Raw genomic sequence first — 17,081 nt, 5'->3', positions numbered from 1 at the left:
GGTGTCACAACCTTTTCCTCTGCATCAGTTTTAAGACTATGATCATTCTGGCTTACAGGCTAGATTACATATTCATCAACTATTGAGTTCTTGGTTCTATGACTGTGATGAAACTACTGACAATCACTGGGTAAGATTCAGTTTGTTTTATTGTATATATCAATGTATGGGCATGCATCTGGAATGGAAATGTGCAATGGCCTATAAAAAGAATAAAAATATATATTTAATATTTATATGATTGTCTAATTAATTTCTAGAGATGAGCGGGTTCGGTTCCCAGAGAACCGAACCCAACCCAACTTCCCCCCAACCCCCCCGAACATCCCGTTCCTGCCAGACCAGGAAACCAGAACGAGGCAGAACATCATCATCCCACTGTCGGATTCTCACGGGTTTTGGTTCCCATATAAACAGCTGCACGTTGCTGCCATTTTCACTCCAGACTTGGAGAGTGAGGGAGACAGACCTCTGTTTCTCCCTGTGGGTGGTGGCGTCGGGTGGGGTTAGTGTGTGCTCTGTAGGGGTGCTGCTCCAGTCACTGTGGTGTACATGTGCTGTTAGGGGTGCTTTCCTGACTGTCACTGGTATTTAATGTGCTGTTAGGGCTGCTGAACATGGGTGTTGCAGTCCTGGCTGTCACTGTGTTGTACAGGTGGCAGGGGCACTGTCCTCCTGTATGCTGTAAATATATAGGGGTGCTGAGGTTAAAATAACATTACACTGGCCCTGAATGCTGTAAAAAAAAAATAATTCAGGGGTGCAGTTTTTAAAATAAAAGCACACTGCTCCTGTATGCTGTAAACATTCAGGGGTGCTGGCCCAGTCTTGTATGCTGTAAAAATGCAGGGGTACTTCTGTTGTTAAAATAAAAGCACACTGCTCCTGTAGGCTGTAAAAATACAGGGGTGCTGGCCCAGTCTTGTATGCTGTAAAAATTCAGGGGTGCAGTTGTTAAAATAAAAGCACACTGCTCCTGCATGCTGTAAAAATACAGGGGTGCTGGCACAGTCTTGTATGCTGTAAAAATTCAGGGGTGCAGTTGTTAAAATAAAGCACACTGGTCTGGTATGCTGTAAAAATACAGGGGTACTGGCCCAGTCTTGTATGCTGTAAAAATGTAGGAGTGCAGCTGTTGTTCAAATAAAAGCACACTGCTCCTGTATGCTGTAAAAATATAGAGGTGCTGCTGTTAAAATAATATTACACTGGCCCTGTATGCTGTAAAAATTCAGGGGTGCAGTTGTTCAAATAAAAGCACACCGGTCCTGTATGCTGTAAAAATATAGGGGTGCTGCTGTTAAATTAATATTACACTGGCCCTGTATGCTGTAAAAGTTCAGGGGTGCTTCGGTTGTTCAAATTAAAAGCACACTGGTCCCGTATGCTGTAAGAACACAGGGGCACTGTGAAAATAAAGGGGCACTATTCTGTGTGCTGTAATAATAAAGGGGTGCTGCCCTGTGAAATGGAGAATAACAATTTGGAGGAAAAATAGTGGAAGATCAGGAACCACTTCCAAGTTCCTAGTACTAGTGCTGAAGCTGCTGCTGCTGCCACCAGTCATGATACTGATGATGCAATTCCATCAACGTCGTCTGCTAAGGCCGATGCCCAATGTCATAGAGGGCATGTAAAATCCAAGAAGCAAAAATTAATATTCAGAAAAAAAGAAATTATCTGATGAGAAATGTAAAACTGGCAATATGCCATTCACGACACGAAGTGACAAGGAAAGGCTGAGACCTTGGCCTATGGTCATGACTGATGTCTCAGCTTCTCATGAGGATGGAAGCCCTCCTCCCTCTTGAAAAAACGAGATTTATGGTAAGAACTCGTTTTCAGCTGTGGGGTACACTGGGCTCCACAAGGATAGACATTGGAGATATCCTAAAGCAGTTCCTTATGGGAGGGGACGCACTGAAGCGGGCACAAGAACCCAGCATCCAAAGGAAGCATCCTGGGAAGCGGCAGTATCGAAGGCATAGAACCTTATGAACGTGTTCACTGAGGACCACGTAGCCACCTTGCACAATTGTTCAAGGGTCGCACCACGGCGGGCCGCCCAAGAAGGTCCAACAGACTGAGTAGAATGGGCCGTAATGTGAGCAGGAGCTGATAGACCAACGCTCACATAAGCATGTGCAATCACCATTCTAATCCATCTGGCCAAAGTTTGCTTGTGAGCAGGCCAGCCCCGTTTGTGAAATCCAAATAGCACAAAGAGAGAATCAGATTTCCTAATAGAAGCAGTTCTCTTCACATAGATATGGAGAGCCCGTACCACATCCAAAGACCGCTCTTTGGGAGACAGATCAGGAGAAGCAACTGCTGGAACCACAATCTCCTGGTTAAGGTGGATCGAAGAAACCACCTTAGGCAAATAACCAGGACGAGTCCTAAAAACCGCCCGGGCACGGTGAAATATCAGATATGGGTAACTACAAGACAAGGCACCCAAATCTGACACTCTTCTAGCTGAAGCAATAGCCAGCAGAAACACCACCTTAAGGGAAAGCCACTTAAGATCAGCTGAACCAAGAGGTTCAAACGGAGACTCTTGTGACGCCTCCAAAACCACCGACAAGTCCCAAGGAGCCCCAGGCGGGACATAGGGAGGTTGGATACGCAACACACCCTGAGTGAAGGAATGGACATCAGGTAAGGTCGCAATCTTTCTCTGAAACCACACCGACAAGGCAGATATTTGAACCTTGAGGGAGGCCAGACGCAGGCCTAAGTCCAGGCCCTGCTGAAAAAAGGCCAACAACTTGGCTGTACTATACTTGGAAGCATCATAATTGTTAGATGCGCACCAAACAAAGTAAGAATGCCAGACCCTATAGTAAATCCGAACAGAAGCCAGTTTCCGGGCCCGCAACATAGTTTGAATGACCGCCTCAGAAAACCCTTTAGCCCTTAAGACGGAAGCTTCAAGAGCCATGCCGTCAAAGACAGCCGGGCTAGGTCCTGGTAGACATAGGGGCCCTGAACGAGGAGGTCTGGGCGTTGCGGAAGTAGAATTGGACGCTCTGACGATAGGCCCTGCAGGTGTGAGAACCAGTGCCGTCTGGGCCACGCTGGAGCTATGAGAAGCAGAATTCCTCTTTCTTGCTTGAACTTCCGAATTACCCTGGGCAGGAGTGACACCGGAGGGAACACGAACGGCAGCCGAAACCTCCACGGCACCGCAAGCGCATCCACGAATGCTGCTTGAGGATCCCTTGTCCTTGCTCCGAAGACCGGAACCTTGTGATTGTGTCGAGACGCCATCAGATCCATGTCTGGAAGGCCCCACTTTTCCACTAATAGTTGAAACACTTCTGGATGGAGGCCCCACTCGCTGGCATGTACGTCCTGACGACTGAGAAAGTCAGCTTCCTAATTCAGGACTCACGGAATGAATATTGCCGATATGGCCGGTAGATGGCGTTCCGCCCAATGTAGAATCCGTGAGTCTTCCTTCATTGCCAAGCGGCTTCGAGTTCCGCCTTGATGATTTATATAAGCCACTGTTGTGGCGTTGTCCGACTGTACCTGAACAGGACGGTTCTGAATTAAATGTTGGGCCAGGTTCAACGCATTGAAGACCGCCCACAATTCCAGAATGTTGATCGAGAGGAGAGATTCCTCCTTGGTCCACCGACCCTGAAGGGAGTGTTGCTCCATCACTGCACCCCAACCTCTTAGACTGGCATCTGTCGTCAACAGGACCCAGTTGGATATCCAGAATGGACGGCCCCTGCACAATTGTCGGCCCTGGAGCCACCATAGCAGCGACAGACGGACCTCCGGAGTCAATGAGATCATGTGAGACCTGATCCGGTGAGGCAGGCCATCCCATTTGGCTAGAATCAGCTTCTGGAGGGGGCGAGAATGGAATTGAGCATACTCCACCATGTCGAACGCCGACACCATGAGGCCCAGCACCTGCATCGCCGAATGTATCGACACTTGCGGACAAGAAAGGAAGCAACGAATCCTGTCCTGAAGCTTCAGGACTTTCTCCTGAGACAAGAACAACCTCTGGCTGTGAGTGTCCAATAGCGCTCCCAGGTGCACCATGCTCTGAGCAGGGACCAGGGAGGATTTCTTCCAGTTGATGAGCCACCCGTGGGCTTGTAAAAACTGGACAGTCATATCCAGATGATTTAGGAGAAGTTCTGGGGAATTTGCCAGGATTAACAAGTCGTCCAGATATGGCAGTATCCTGATCCCTTGACGGCGGAGTACCACCGTCATTACCGCCATAACTTTGATGAAGACTCGTGGAGCCGTAGTTAAACCAAAAGGTAACACCCGAAACTGGTAATGGAGATTGCCAATCGCAAATCTCAGGTATTGCTGATGTGACGCTGCTATAGGAATATGCAGGTAAGCATCCTGTATGTCCAGGGAGACCATGTAGTCCCCAGGTTCCAAGGCCAGAACTATAGAGCGAACGGTTACCATACGGAACTTGGAAACCTTCACAAACCTGTTCAATGCCTTGAGGTTGAGAATGGGCCGGGAGGACCCATTCGGTTTCGGGACTACAAATAGCGGAGAATAGTACCCCCGGCCCCTCTGAGCAAGAGGCACCTGTACTACGACTCCTGTATCCAGGAAGGTTTGTACCACCGAATGTAGAGTGTTTGCCTTTGTCTGGTTCAACGGGACGTCTGTCCGGCAAAATCGATGAGGGGGTCGGTTTTTGAAGGCTATGGCGTAACCTTGAGTGACGACTTCCCGTACCCAGGCATCTGAAGTGGTCTTCAACCATTCCTGGGTATACCCTAGAAGCCGGTCCCCCACCCTGGGATCCCCCAGGGGGAGGCCCGCCCCGTCATGCGGCAGGCTTATCGGTCTTGGAAGCTGGCTGACAGGCCGCCCAGGCTCTTTTGGGCTTTGGCTTACCAGGTTTGGAAGTGCGGACCTGCTTGTTGTACGCCTGACCTTTTGCTTTACCTGAAGGACGAAAGGGGCGAAAGGAAGTACCTTTTAGCCTTCGAGACAGAAGGAGCGTTACTTAGCAGACAGGCGGTTTTGGCCATAGCCAAGTCAGCCACAATCTTATTTAAGTCTTCCCCAAACAGAATATCTCCCTTGAAAGGGAGTACCTCCAGGGTTTTTCTAGAGTCCAGATCCACAGAGCAGGATCTCAGCCACAAAATCCGGCGAGCCAGGACTGATGTAGTAGAGGCCTTGGCTGCTAGGATACTGGTATCAGAAGCCGCCTCTTTAATATAGCGAGAAGCTGTAACAATATATGACAAGCATTGTCTAGCATGGTCAGAAGAGATTTCAGCTTCTAACTCCAAGGCCCATGCTTCAATAGCCTCAGCAGCCCATGTTGCTGCAATAGTGGGCCTTTGTGCAGCACCCGTGAGGGTGTAAATCGCTTTTAGACAACCCTCCACATGTTTATCCGTAGGCTCTTTTAGAGACGTGACGGTAGTGACTGGTAGAGCTGAGGAAACCACCATCCTAGCCACATGTGAGTCTACAGGAGGAGGTGTTTCCTAATTTTTAGACAGCTCTGGCGCGAGGGGATAGCGAGCCAGCATCTTCTTTTGAGGCACAAACTTCTTACCCGGGTTTTCCCAGGGTTCCTGACGTATATCCACTAGGTGGTCAGAGTGAGGTAAAACTTGTTTAACCCCTCTCTGACGCTTGAACCTATCTGGTTTCTAAGGAGGGACGGATGGCTCCGGATCATCCGTAATCTGTAAAATCAACTTAATAGCCTCCAAAAGATCAGGAACATCCACATGTGAACCACCCTCCCCATCAGCAGTATCTGAGTCAGAATCTGTGGGGTCAGTGTAAGTGCCATCTTCATCAGACGAGGTGTCCGTGACAGCAGTGGATTGTGAGGAGATAAGAGCTCGCTTAGAGGACCGCTTGGGCTTAGGCGAGCGAGTGTCAGACTTTTTAGTTGTCAGGGACTGGTTCAACTTCTTCAACTGAACAGATAAATTGTCCGCCCACGGCGAATTAGCTGCAGGGACCACATACGGTTGTACCGGCATAGGGGGTCCCATAGGGGGTGTTAATTTATTAACTAGCGTATGCAGAAGCGTGGAAAAAGCAGCCCACGGAGGGTCATAATGGACCTCCGTTGCCACAGTTCCACTGGGGGGCAAGGAGCCCCCAGAACCAGAACCCACAGCTGCTATATTCTCCTCATATGGATCTGTGGCTTCAGCAACACCAGCAGTGTGTTCCGCCCCAGAACCGTTACCGTCAGAAGCAGACATGATATAACTTGCAGTATCAGGTAACACAGTACAATTGGCAGCAGCACAATACCTCTTACCCAAACCCCTGCGCAGTGTAGTCAGCACAAGCATGGACACAGTAGAGATACGTTGACTAAAATCACAGAGAAAAATACGTATTAGAGTATATCTTGTGAATATCCTATATTATTATAAGACCTGACGCACCAAGCCCCCTCAGGTTATAGAATATAGGGATAGCAAGTTGAGTGAGAGACACGAAATGGAAACCACTCAGCAAGCTAATGCACACACATATAGTCACAGTTATACAATGCAGAGGTTATTACCAACAATAATACTGCACTGGACCAGCTGATATAGCTATGTAGTCAATAGATATAACACTGCACAGTAAGAACTGGATGTATATCACAGGGTAATTGTACTAGAAAACCCTGACTAAATGCACTCTTACTTAACTAACACTGTCTAATAGGCAGGTAGAATACTTAAGTGTCATGTAAAGTCACAGCGCTGACAACCAGGCGGCTTTACATAGGAGGATTTGCCCAAGCATTCCCAGGAACAGTGTAGCTGAGAGAAATGGCGCCCAGACACTGACAGGGAGTGAGGAAAAGACAGATATGCAGCTCCAGGGCGGGAACATTTGCGGGAAATGGTGCCCGCAAGCCTTATCCTTATCCTTATCCCCCTGCTGGCAAAACCACCAGGTACTGCGGGCTACTATTAAAATGGCTTTAAGAGAAAACCTGACCTGCACCCATGCCCTGGTGATCTAGTGGGATCTCCTGTACTGCCACAGTGTCCACCGCCAGCGCACGCGGCCCGCCTCCCACTGACCGCGCCGGATCACGATAAAGTACGGGTCCCGCAAGCGGGACCCACTCAATACCTCCCGAAGCATGGCCACGCGATCCCGGAGAGCCCCCGTTGTGTGTGCCTGACCATGGAAGAAAACCGAAGCCTCCTGCTGTAGTTACCCGACAACCAGGGCTCGGGAGTGTACAGCGCCGTTGGGGACAGACGAAGCTGCAGCAGTGAATGTCAAAAGACATATACACACTGCTGCTGCCCTTGAAGTCTTCACTTTTCTTCTAAAAAGCTCTTCTCAGGGCTGCCCAGCGCAGCCCCTCTGTTATGTGCCTGCTATCTGCGGCACCAACTGCAAAACTGAGCTCCTGTGCAGGAAGGCGGGGTTATAGAGGAGATGGCGCTATGCATTCTGGGAACAGTCAAAGCTTTTCAGCCTGTTGGTGCCTCGGATCAAGATCCTACACTACCCCCCAATGTCTATCCTTGTGGAGCCCAGTGTACCCCGAAGCAGAAATTAAAAAAATTAAGCTTGTTAAAGCACAGGAAAAAACAACTTTGCGTTCAGAGATATCACAAACCCCCAAGGAGAGTCCAAGTGTGTCCGCGGTTGCAATGTCTAGGCCTGACTTTCCCAAGACAGTATGGAAGAGGAGGTTCCTACCACCATTTGAACGCCCCCTTCAAGTGCTGGGAAGAGCATCGCCAGTCCAGTTGCTGATATTGAGATTGAAGATGTCACTGTAGATGTACACCAGGATGAGAAGGATATTGGTGTAGCTGACGCTGAGGAGGAAGTTGATGATGAGGATTCTGATGGTGATGTGTTTTGTTTGAATAAGGCACCAGTGGAGACAGTTGTTGTCCGTGGGATGAAAAAGCCCATTGTCATGCCTGGGCAAAATACCAAAAAAGCCAACTCTTCAGTGTGAAATTATTTCTCTACAAATCCGGACAACAGGTGTCAAGCCGTGTGTTGCCTCAGTCATTCCGTAATAAGTAGGGGTAAGGACGTTAACCAACTAGGAACATCCTCCCTTATACCTCACCTGCAGCGCATTCATCAGAAGTCATTTCCAAGTTCAGAAACTTTGGGTAAGAGTGTAAGCAGTCCACTGACACCTAAATCACTTCTTCCTGGTGTACCCAAGCTCCTGCAAGCCACACCACCAACTCCCTCAACGTCAATGTCTTCCTCAGTCAGGAACGTAAGTAGTCCTGCAGGCCATGTCACTGGCATGACTGATGAGTCCTCTCCTAACCGGGATTCCTCCGGAGGATCCTTGAGTGGTACGCCTACTGCTGCTGCCACTGCTGTTGCTGCTGGGAGTCGATCGTCATACCAGAGGGGAAGTTGAAAAACCACTTTTACTACTTCAAATAAGCAATTGACTGTCCAACAGTATTTTGCAAGGAAGATGAAATATGACCGTAGTCACCCTGTTGAAAATCAGATTACTGAGACCATAACAATTATGCTGGTGTTAGATGTGCATCCGGTATCCCTCATTAGTATAGTGGGATTTAGACAGTTGATGGACGTAGTGTGTCCCCGGTACCAAATCCCGTCTAGATTCCACTTCACTAGGTAAGCGATTCCTGGACTGTACAGGGACATTCAGAAAAGTGTTCGCAGACTCAGGACTATATGACTGTGACAGCCCACTGGGTAGATGTATGGCCTCCCACAGCAACAACAGCAGCGGCACCATTAGCAGCATTTCACAAACACCAATTCATTCCTAGGCAGGCTACACTGTGTATCATCGGTTTCCATAAGAGGCACACCGCTGACAACCTCTTACGGAAACTGAGGGACATCATTGCACAATGGCTTACCCCACTTATACTCTCCTGGGGATTTGTGATATCGGACAATGCCACCAATATTGTGCGTGCATTACATATGGGCAAATTCCAGCACGACCCATGTTTTGCACATACAATTAATTCGATGGTGCAAATTTTTCTGAAACATTACAGGGGCGTGCAGGAGATGCTGTCAGTGGCCCAAAAAATTGCGGGCCACTTTCGACATTCAGCGACTGCTTGCTGAAGACTGGAGCACCAGCAAACACTCCTGAACCTGCCCTGCCATCACCTGAAGCAAGAGGTGGTAAAGAGGTGGAATTCAACACTCTATATGCTTCAGAGGATGGAGGTGCAGCAAAAGGCCATTCAAGTCTATACATTCACCTACAATTTAGGCAAAGGAGGGGGATTGCACCTGACTCAAGTGCAGTGGAGAATGATTTCCGTGTTGGGAAAGGTTCTCCAACCCTTCGAACTTGCCACATGGGAAGTCAGTTCAGACACTGCCAGCATGAGTCAGGTCATTCCCCTCATCAGGCTTTTGCAGAAGCAGCTGGAGAAATTGAAGGGGTAGCTAAGATGAAGTGATTCTGCTAAGTATGTGAGACTTGTGGATGGAGCCCTTCATTTGCTTTGTCAAGATTCAAGGGTGGTCAATCTGCTGAAATCAGAGCACTACATTTTGGCCATCGTGCTCGATCCTAGGTTTAAAGCCTACGTTGTATCTCTCTCTCCGGCAGACACAAGTCTGCAGAGGTTCAAAGACCTGCTGGTGAGAAAATTGTCAACTCAAGTGGAACGTGACCCGTCAACAGCTCCTCCTTCATTTTCTCTCCCACAACTGGGGCTGCGAGGAAAAGAATAACATTTCCTAGCCCACCCACTGGTGGTGATGCAGGGCAGTCAGGAGCAAGTGTTGACATCTGGTCCGGACTGAAGGACCTGCCAACGATTACTGACATGTCTACTGTCACTGCATATGGTGCTGTCACCATTGAAAGAATGGTGGATGATTAATTAATACTCGGTGAGCAGGAGTATGTACACACTGAAAGGGGTGAGGAATCAAAGAATGAGAATGAGGATGACATCTTGCCTCTGTAGAGCCAGTTTGTGCAAGGAGAGATTAATTGCTTCTTTTTTGGTGGGGGGGGGGGATTAATTGCTACTTTTTTGTGGGGGCCCAAACAAACCAATCATTTCAGCCACAGTTGTGTGGCAGACCGTGTCACTGAAATGATTGGTTTGCTAAAGTGTGCAAGTACTGTTTATACGACATAAGGGTGGGTGGGAGGGCCAAAGACAATTCCATCTTGCACCTCTTTTTTTTATTTGCATTATGTGCTCTTTGGGGCCTAGTTTTTAAAACTGTATCCTGTCTGCCACTGCAGTGCCACTCCTAGATGGGCCAGGTGTTTGTGCTGCCCACTTGTGTCGCTCAGCTTAGTCATCCAGCAACCTCAGTGCAACCTTTTGGCCTAAAACAATATTGTGAGGTGTGAGGTGTTCAGAATAGATAAAAATATATAGAGAGGTACAAAAGTATATCAAGGGAGCGCTTGCAATAAGTAATTTAAAAGAATAAATGTATTAGTTACACCTTAAAGATATAACAATTAAAACAACGTAGCTTAATGTGCTTAATGAGAAATAATGTATTCCTTATTACCGTCCTTTTTGATAGAAGGTATTGGTGGCACGTTTTACAGATGTAATATCAAAGTCTTATCCAGTTCAGAATAGACTGCAAATAAGTGGAAATGAATTTTATTGAGGTTAATAATACCGTAGGATCAAAATTACCCCCAATTTCTGTGATTTTAGCTATTTTTATGTTGTTTTTCAAAAATTATCCAGATCCAAAACCAAAACCCGAAAGGATGATTTAGGCAAAACCAATCCAGATCCAAAACACGAGCAGGGATCCTAATCCAAAACACAAAACATGAAAAGTGTCCGCCACACATCTCAATTATTTTCTCATACATTCACATGTATAATAGTATCAGCTAAGCAGTAGGCTCATTTGCTGTCCTTAGCAGTGTGCATTTAACACCATTCCATACGTACAACGGGGCCCTGCACCTCACTGACTCACTATGCTTTCCCCGAGACACCAAGAATGTATCATTTCTGCAGGGAATGTAGCTGCTATGGGGACAAGAGCTGAGGACGGCCCACTTTCCCTGTCAAAGTTAAATGTGTTGTATACATTTTTCCACAATGGATGGTATAATGGGACCCTACCAAACATTTGCTACGGGGTCGTCATATATCTTCATATACCTAGTGGCATCATCATTTTAGTGATGCATTCAGAAAGATGACACATACGCCATATTTATGAATTTATCACTGGAAAGAAAGCGCCCCGGGGGAGAAGTTTAGGTAGTTGGTGCACTGTGTGGGAAGCACATTCAAAAAGGTACAGGCGGGAGTAGGCAGCTTCATGATGGAAGGGCTCCTCAGTTTTTAATATATCCCTGGGTCATAGTGCAGGAAGTGGAAGGAACAGAACTCTTGTATCTGTTAGGAAGAGTTAGACAATTGGAAAAAATAGTCTGAAAGTGAACCGCACATGGAAACCAACAACATTGCAGTTGTTCCTTGAACTCCTAAGAGATACACAGGAAAACTAGTAATTTTGCTGGAATCATATATATCAGATGAGTGCAACTGAGAACCACAGTGATGCTGGGTGGCACAAACCTGGCTAAGCTGAAAAGCCCTCTAAGATATGGAATGGATATATTTTCCTTGACTCCGGGGACAGATTGGTAACACAGTTAAAAATAAAGAAAAAAAAATGAATGAATGATGAATGAATGAATGAATGAACTAAATAATTAATTAATTAAATAAGAAAGCCATAGAAAAAGAAATAAGTATAATATTGGAGTATGGTTGGATCCAGAATAGTAATGACAAGAGCAATAGGGCAGCAGGGGAATAGGTAAAAGCAAGTGGCAGCAGCAGTGAGAGCGGAAGACGAAAGCAAGTAATAGTTAACCAGGATAACATGGAAACATGAATTTACAGACAGCAGTAGAAAGGAGTGTTCAAGGTTAATTATATTATTTACAGCTAAATACCATATTAGCTAGAATTTTTAGACATAGTTAAAATGGCATACCAACATAACAAATGAGAGTTGGTTTTCAGGATTCTCAGGTTGCAAGAGTCCTAGCCAAGTGATAATTATAATATTACTCCTTCTTGTAGATAAGTAATATACCTTGTTTGGATATGCCGCCATAACAATTGTTTTGAAGAATAACTTTTTACTTTTCATTTATTTTTTAAATTATCGAAATAAGTTGTAAAGTATTTGTTTAACTAAATTGGATGAAGTACTGATATTACATCATTCTAATTCAAACTTGTGGTGAAATTAGAAATTTGAAATAAAATATCCTAAAAGAAATTATTGATGTTTTATTAATAACGTAAATGAGTTTAAGTTCATAAAATAAGGTAAGATATGCAGGTATTGATGTATATTTTGGGTCTCTTGTTCACACTGGTCTCTCCTCGGCCAACGCATTCATCAGCAACACTTCTGCCTGTTTTTGTTCCTATAGTTTTATTTGCCTCAATAACATAGTAATAATTTCCAGCATTTCCAGTGAATTGTGACCACCACACTGCTCACAATTTTATTCACTATATTATTGGCTAAAGGCTGGCTGGCTAAACTAAGCAACAGAGTAGCGGCACAAACACATGGCAGTTTCTATGAAACACAGGATGGCAGTTTAATATTTTCATTAATCCAGAAGAGGCCCCAAGGCAGTAAAAGGAAATGCAGGTGGAGTATGTAGCGATAGGCAGGTAAAGAATTAATTGATTGATTGATTGATTGATTTGATTGATTGATTGAATGATTCATTGATTGAAATTGATTGATTAATTAATTAATTAAGAAACGTTTAATTTAAAAAAGAATACAATGTTGACAGCCAAGGATTCCCAACAACAACAGTTCAAAGAGCAACCAAGAAGATTCAGTTGCACTGCATAGCTGCAAACTCCAAATCAGCTAACACACTTATCAGCTTTTCCACAATTTTTTAAAGTAGCCTCCTACACTGAATGCTCACAAGGTTCCAAACTGCTGGTTGAATACTTACGATATCCTGGAGACTGGGATGCCGGCTGTCAAAATACTGACAGTGGCATCCAAGATGTGAAAATCTTGACAGTCCTCCAAAACATAAGCTAACACTGATCCCCCCCCCCCCCCCTCACCCTAACCCACCATTCCTGCAGCCTGACCCTAACCATCCCCAGTGGTGCCTAACCCTAACACCTCCTCCCCACAGTATAAATCTAACCCTCCCTCCCCCGCAGCCTAACCATAACCCTCCCCATGGTTGTCTAACCTTAACACACTTTACCCGCAGCCTAACCCTAACCCTCTCACCCCCACAGCCTAACCCTAACTTTCCCTATTCAGCCTAAACTTAAGTCCTCCAATCCGCGCCTTACCAGTAGTGAAGACTGGCGGCGTCTCAATAGGGATTCGGGCGTTCGGCATTCCAATCAGTGTCAGAATTCTGGAGTCGGCATGTTAACCGCATACCCTGCTGGTAGCTAATGCTGGACTGCTTGTTATTTGCAGGATTTTTCAGATTTTTATAAATAATTAGCATGAATTCAATGCAAATAACATAAGAGGGACAAGGTGCCTAGATGGTTAACATTCCTACTTTACTAACTTTGGCCTCACAAATGGTACAGATGCCTTGACAAATGTTATAAGGATTTTGGTAAAAATAAGAATTATTTTGTAGTAGACAGATAAGCCGTACGCACCAAGCAGGCAACCAGTATGTAACATAACACAGCTAATACAATATGATTTATGCTGTGTCACTTGTTTTCATTTTTAAAAGCAGCAAGAATAATTGGTCAACTTCAATAGTAATAATAAGTATTATTTTCTAGTAGTCAGATGGGCGGTATATAAATAAATAATAATAACAATACTACTACTACTACTACTACTACTAATAATAATAATAATAATAATAATAATAATAAGAATAAGAATAATCATCAGCATTTTCTAGTGGACAGATAGGCAGTACATAACAGGCAGGCCAGGCACCCAGTATGTATTATGAAACACAACACAGCTAATATGATAAATGCTGCATCACCTGTTTTAATTTTTAAAAGCAGCAGGAACAATTGGTCAACTTCAATAATAATAATAATAATAATAATAAGAATTATTTTCTAGTAGTCAGATAAGCGTTATGTGTCAGCTAGGTACCCAGTATGTATTATCGGGTGGTCTTCAGTATGCCGACTGTCGGGATCCCGATGCACAGTATACCGGCGCCGGAATCCCGACAGCTAGCATACCGACACTTTTTCTCCCTCGTGGGGGTCCACGACCCCCCTGGAGGGAGAATAAAATAGCGTGGCGCGCTTAGCGCGGAGAGCCTGCAAGGGGCTCATTTGCGCTCACCACACTGTCGGTATGCTGGCGGTCAGGCTACCGGTGCCGGTATGCTGGTCGCCGGGAGCCCGGCCGCCGGCATACCATACTACACCCGTATTATCATGTAACACAACCTAGCTAATCTAAAAATGAAAAGTGCAGGTTCACTTTAACAAACAAGAGGCTTTTTTTTATTATTTCAACTTGTTTTCGCAGCACCACAGTTATGATGCCGCAGACACTGACAGCCAGGCAGTAACCACATAGTATATGTTTATTACAGTCTTCCTACTCCTCATAGCACCCTAATGGTGCCTGATGATGTGCCAATGAATAAATGCTTGCTAATGGCTTTTTTTTAATTATCTGATCCAGCTTCTAGCCCCATCCCATACCCTCTCCCTCCGCTCTCTCCAGTGTGAAATGGCACCCGTGACCATGAGCAAGGGACTTATATAGAACCCAAAACATGCAAGATCCATCACTGGGAAGTGGGAACATGATGTTTTGCCTCATTCTGGGATCTGAGTGTGGTGGGAAGACCCGAGCCAGAACTCGGAAACACTTGGATCCCCTAAGTTCGGGGATGTTAGGATTTTGTAAAAACTGAATCACACATCTCTATTAATTGGTTCGCCACTCCTGTTTTACTCAACACTGTATTTATGTCCTAATGATTATGATGATGAATGATGTTTATCCTATTTTACTGTATAGTTTTTTCTTGTATCTTGTTTAATATTTGATCTCTGTTGAGACTCTGTGTTGCTAATGACCTTTGCTTGTATTTTCTTGTCATGTTATTCTTCTAATATGCATATTGCTTAAATAAAAACAAGTTAAAAAATTTCAGAGTTTGGGATTCTTAAACTTGTTTATGATATGACACATACTTGCTTACTCTCCCGGAATGGCCAGGAGGCTCCAATAAACTGGGTTGCCCTCCCGGCCCCCTGGAAAAACAGGCAATTCTCCTGATTTCATAGACACCTCCCTGCCCAGCTGCCCACTTAGTAAACTTGGCGGTCCGGGCGGCAGATGACATGACTCTCGCTGAATTGCATCATCGTAGCCATGCCCCCTTACTATATAATGCTGGTAATCTCTGCAATGTATAGTGGGCAGTGTGGCTACAATGACACAATCTTGGTTACCACACCCCTATTCTGCCTCCTTTATATTGTTACGCCTTCCCCCAGCTGAGCCGACCTGGCTACTCTCTCCCGCAGAAATCGGCAACTATGGTAAGATCATTTCTGTCAAATGTTAATGTTGCGACCACGGTTAAAATAAAGGACTGTAAATTACCTATAAATGTTGTAAAAGAGTGCAGGTTCAGCGCAAACTCCTGGAGGGGTAAAATTTTAAATTAAAAATATACAAATTCTCCCATCACCCAAAGTAATGGGTGAAGATCTTCACAGAAAGTCAGATGTCCATGGTCACATGTCTATTGTCTCAAAAATAGCCCAAGAATTCTTTCATATCTGAACCTGAACCTACACTCTTTTACAATTCCTATATTTTGCCCTACAGGTGGGCTTGAAGGTTTAGCTGCACTCCGCTATGAAGCACCAAACTTTCCCTACATTACATTGCAACCTATAAATGTTGGATATTCGAGACTAAATACCTAATTTTATGCTATTTAGAATGTTTATTCCTTAAATTACAGTATCAATCATTATAATTTTGAGTTTGACGTTCTAATTTGAAGATCAGGGTTTGCATGGAAAACAGTTAAAAATAATATTAACTACAGTATTTACATTAAAGCTGATGGTTTGCAGAACTAGACTTGTGGCTTAATATCTGATCAGGGCCCTTTTTGGGTATTGTATATTCTCCTATAGTCGTATGGGTGTCCGCCAGGTGCTCTGGTTGTCTTCCGCACTCCAAAATTGCTGCTCACAAAATGAACCCTAGTGTATGTGTCCATGCATACCTCCCAACACTGTGTAGATCCAAGCCGGGACACCTGCACATGTCAGTGACACCTGCGCCCGAAAAGGGGGCATGACATCATAGGAATACTGCTATTGCAAGCCATGCCTCCAATTTTCATCACTGTGGGGGCATGACCAGCACTCTGTAAGCTGCTGTCCATGCCCACAGTCCCTCTGTCTCCCTTGAATATATGCATTCAGTCAGTGTCTATTCACTGCTGCTCTGCTAAACAGAGCTGCAAGTGACAGGGGGTCTCCCAACTCCCCCCTTCCTCCCCCGCCCCACAGACTTTGGATCACTGTGGCCTATCTGTGTGACAGTGGGATAGTGCCAGAAAAATCAGGACAGTTGGCAGGTATGGCCATATAATAAAGCATTGGGGCCCAAATGTATTAAGTCTTAAAAAGTGAGTGGAGACCGATAAAGAGTGATAAATAAGCAGCCAATCAGCTTGCTAATTGCCATGTAACAGACTGTGGGGTAGATTTATTAAGCCTGGTGAAGTGATAAAGTGGAAGGTGATAATGCACCAGCCAGTCAGCTCCTGTCATTTTTCAAACCCAGCCTGTAACATGGAAGTTAGGAGCTGATTGGCTGGTACTTTATCACCTTCCACTTTATCACTTCACCAGGCTTAATAAATCTGACCCTGAGTTTGAAACATGACAGTTAGGAGCTGGTTGGCTGGTCATTTATCACTCTTTATCTATCTTCACTTTATCACTTTTTAAGGCTTCATACATTTGGGCCATAGATTGTTCAGTCTATTGGGACTGATGAAATACTTTCTGTATAGCACTGTGGAATATGCAAGCACTGTCCAGATGCGCACAGGTCCA

The 17,081-nt window shown here is 45.2% G+C and overlaps 1 protein-coding gene across 2 annotated transcripts in view; it reads left to right on the top strand.

Moving 5' to 3' along the window:
• Positions 1–17,081, top strand: part of LOC134941278 (beta-1,4-galactosyltransferase 1-like) — a 672,500-nt gene that overhangs the window by 470,840 nt on the left and 184,579 nt on the right. The gene's annotated exons all lie outside the window — the stretch shown is intronic.

The sequence above is a fragment of the Pseudophryne corroboree genome, chromosome 1 (assembly GCF_028390025.1).
Source record: "Pseudophryne corroboree isolate aPseCor3 chromosome 1, aPseCor3.hap2, whole genome shotgun sequence".
NCBI lineage: Eukaryota > Metazoa > Chordata > Amphibia > Anura > Myobatrachidae > Pseudophryne > Pseudophryne corroboree.
Note: the sequence above shows the minus strand (reverse complement) of the source record. Positions and strands in the feature narration are given on the sequence as shown.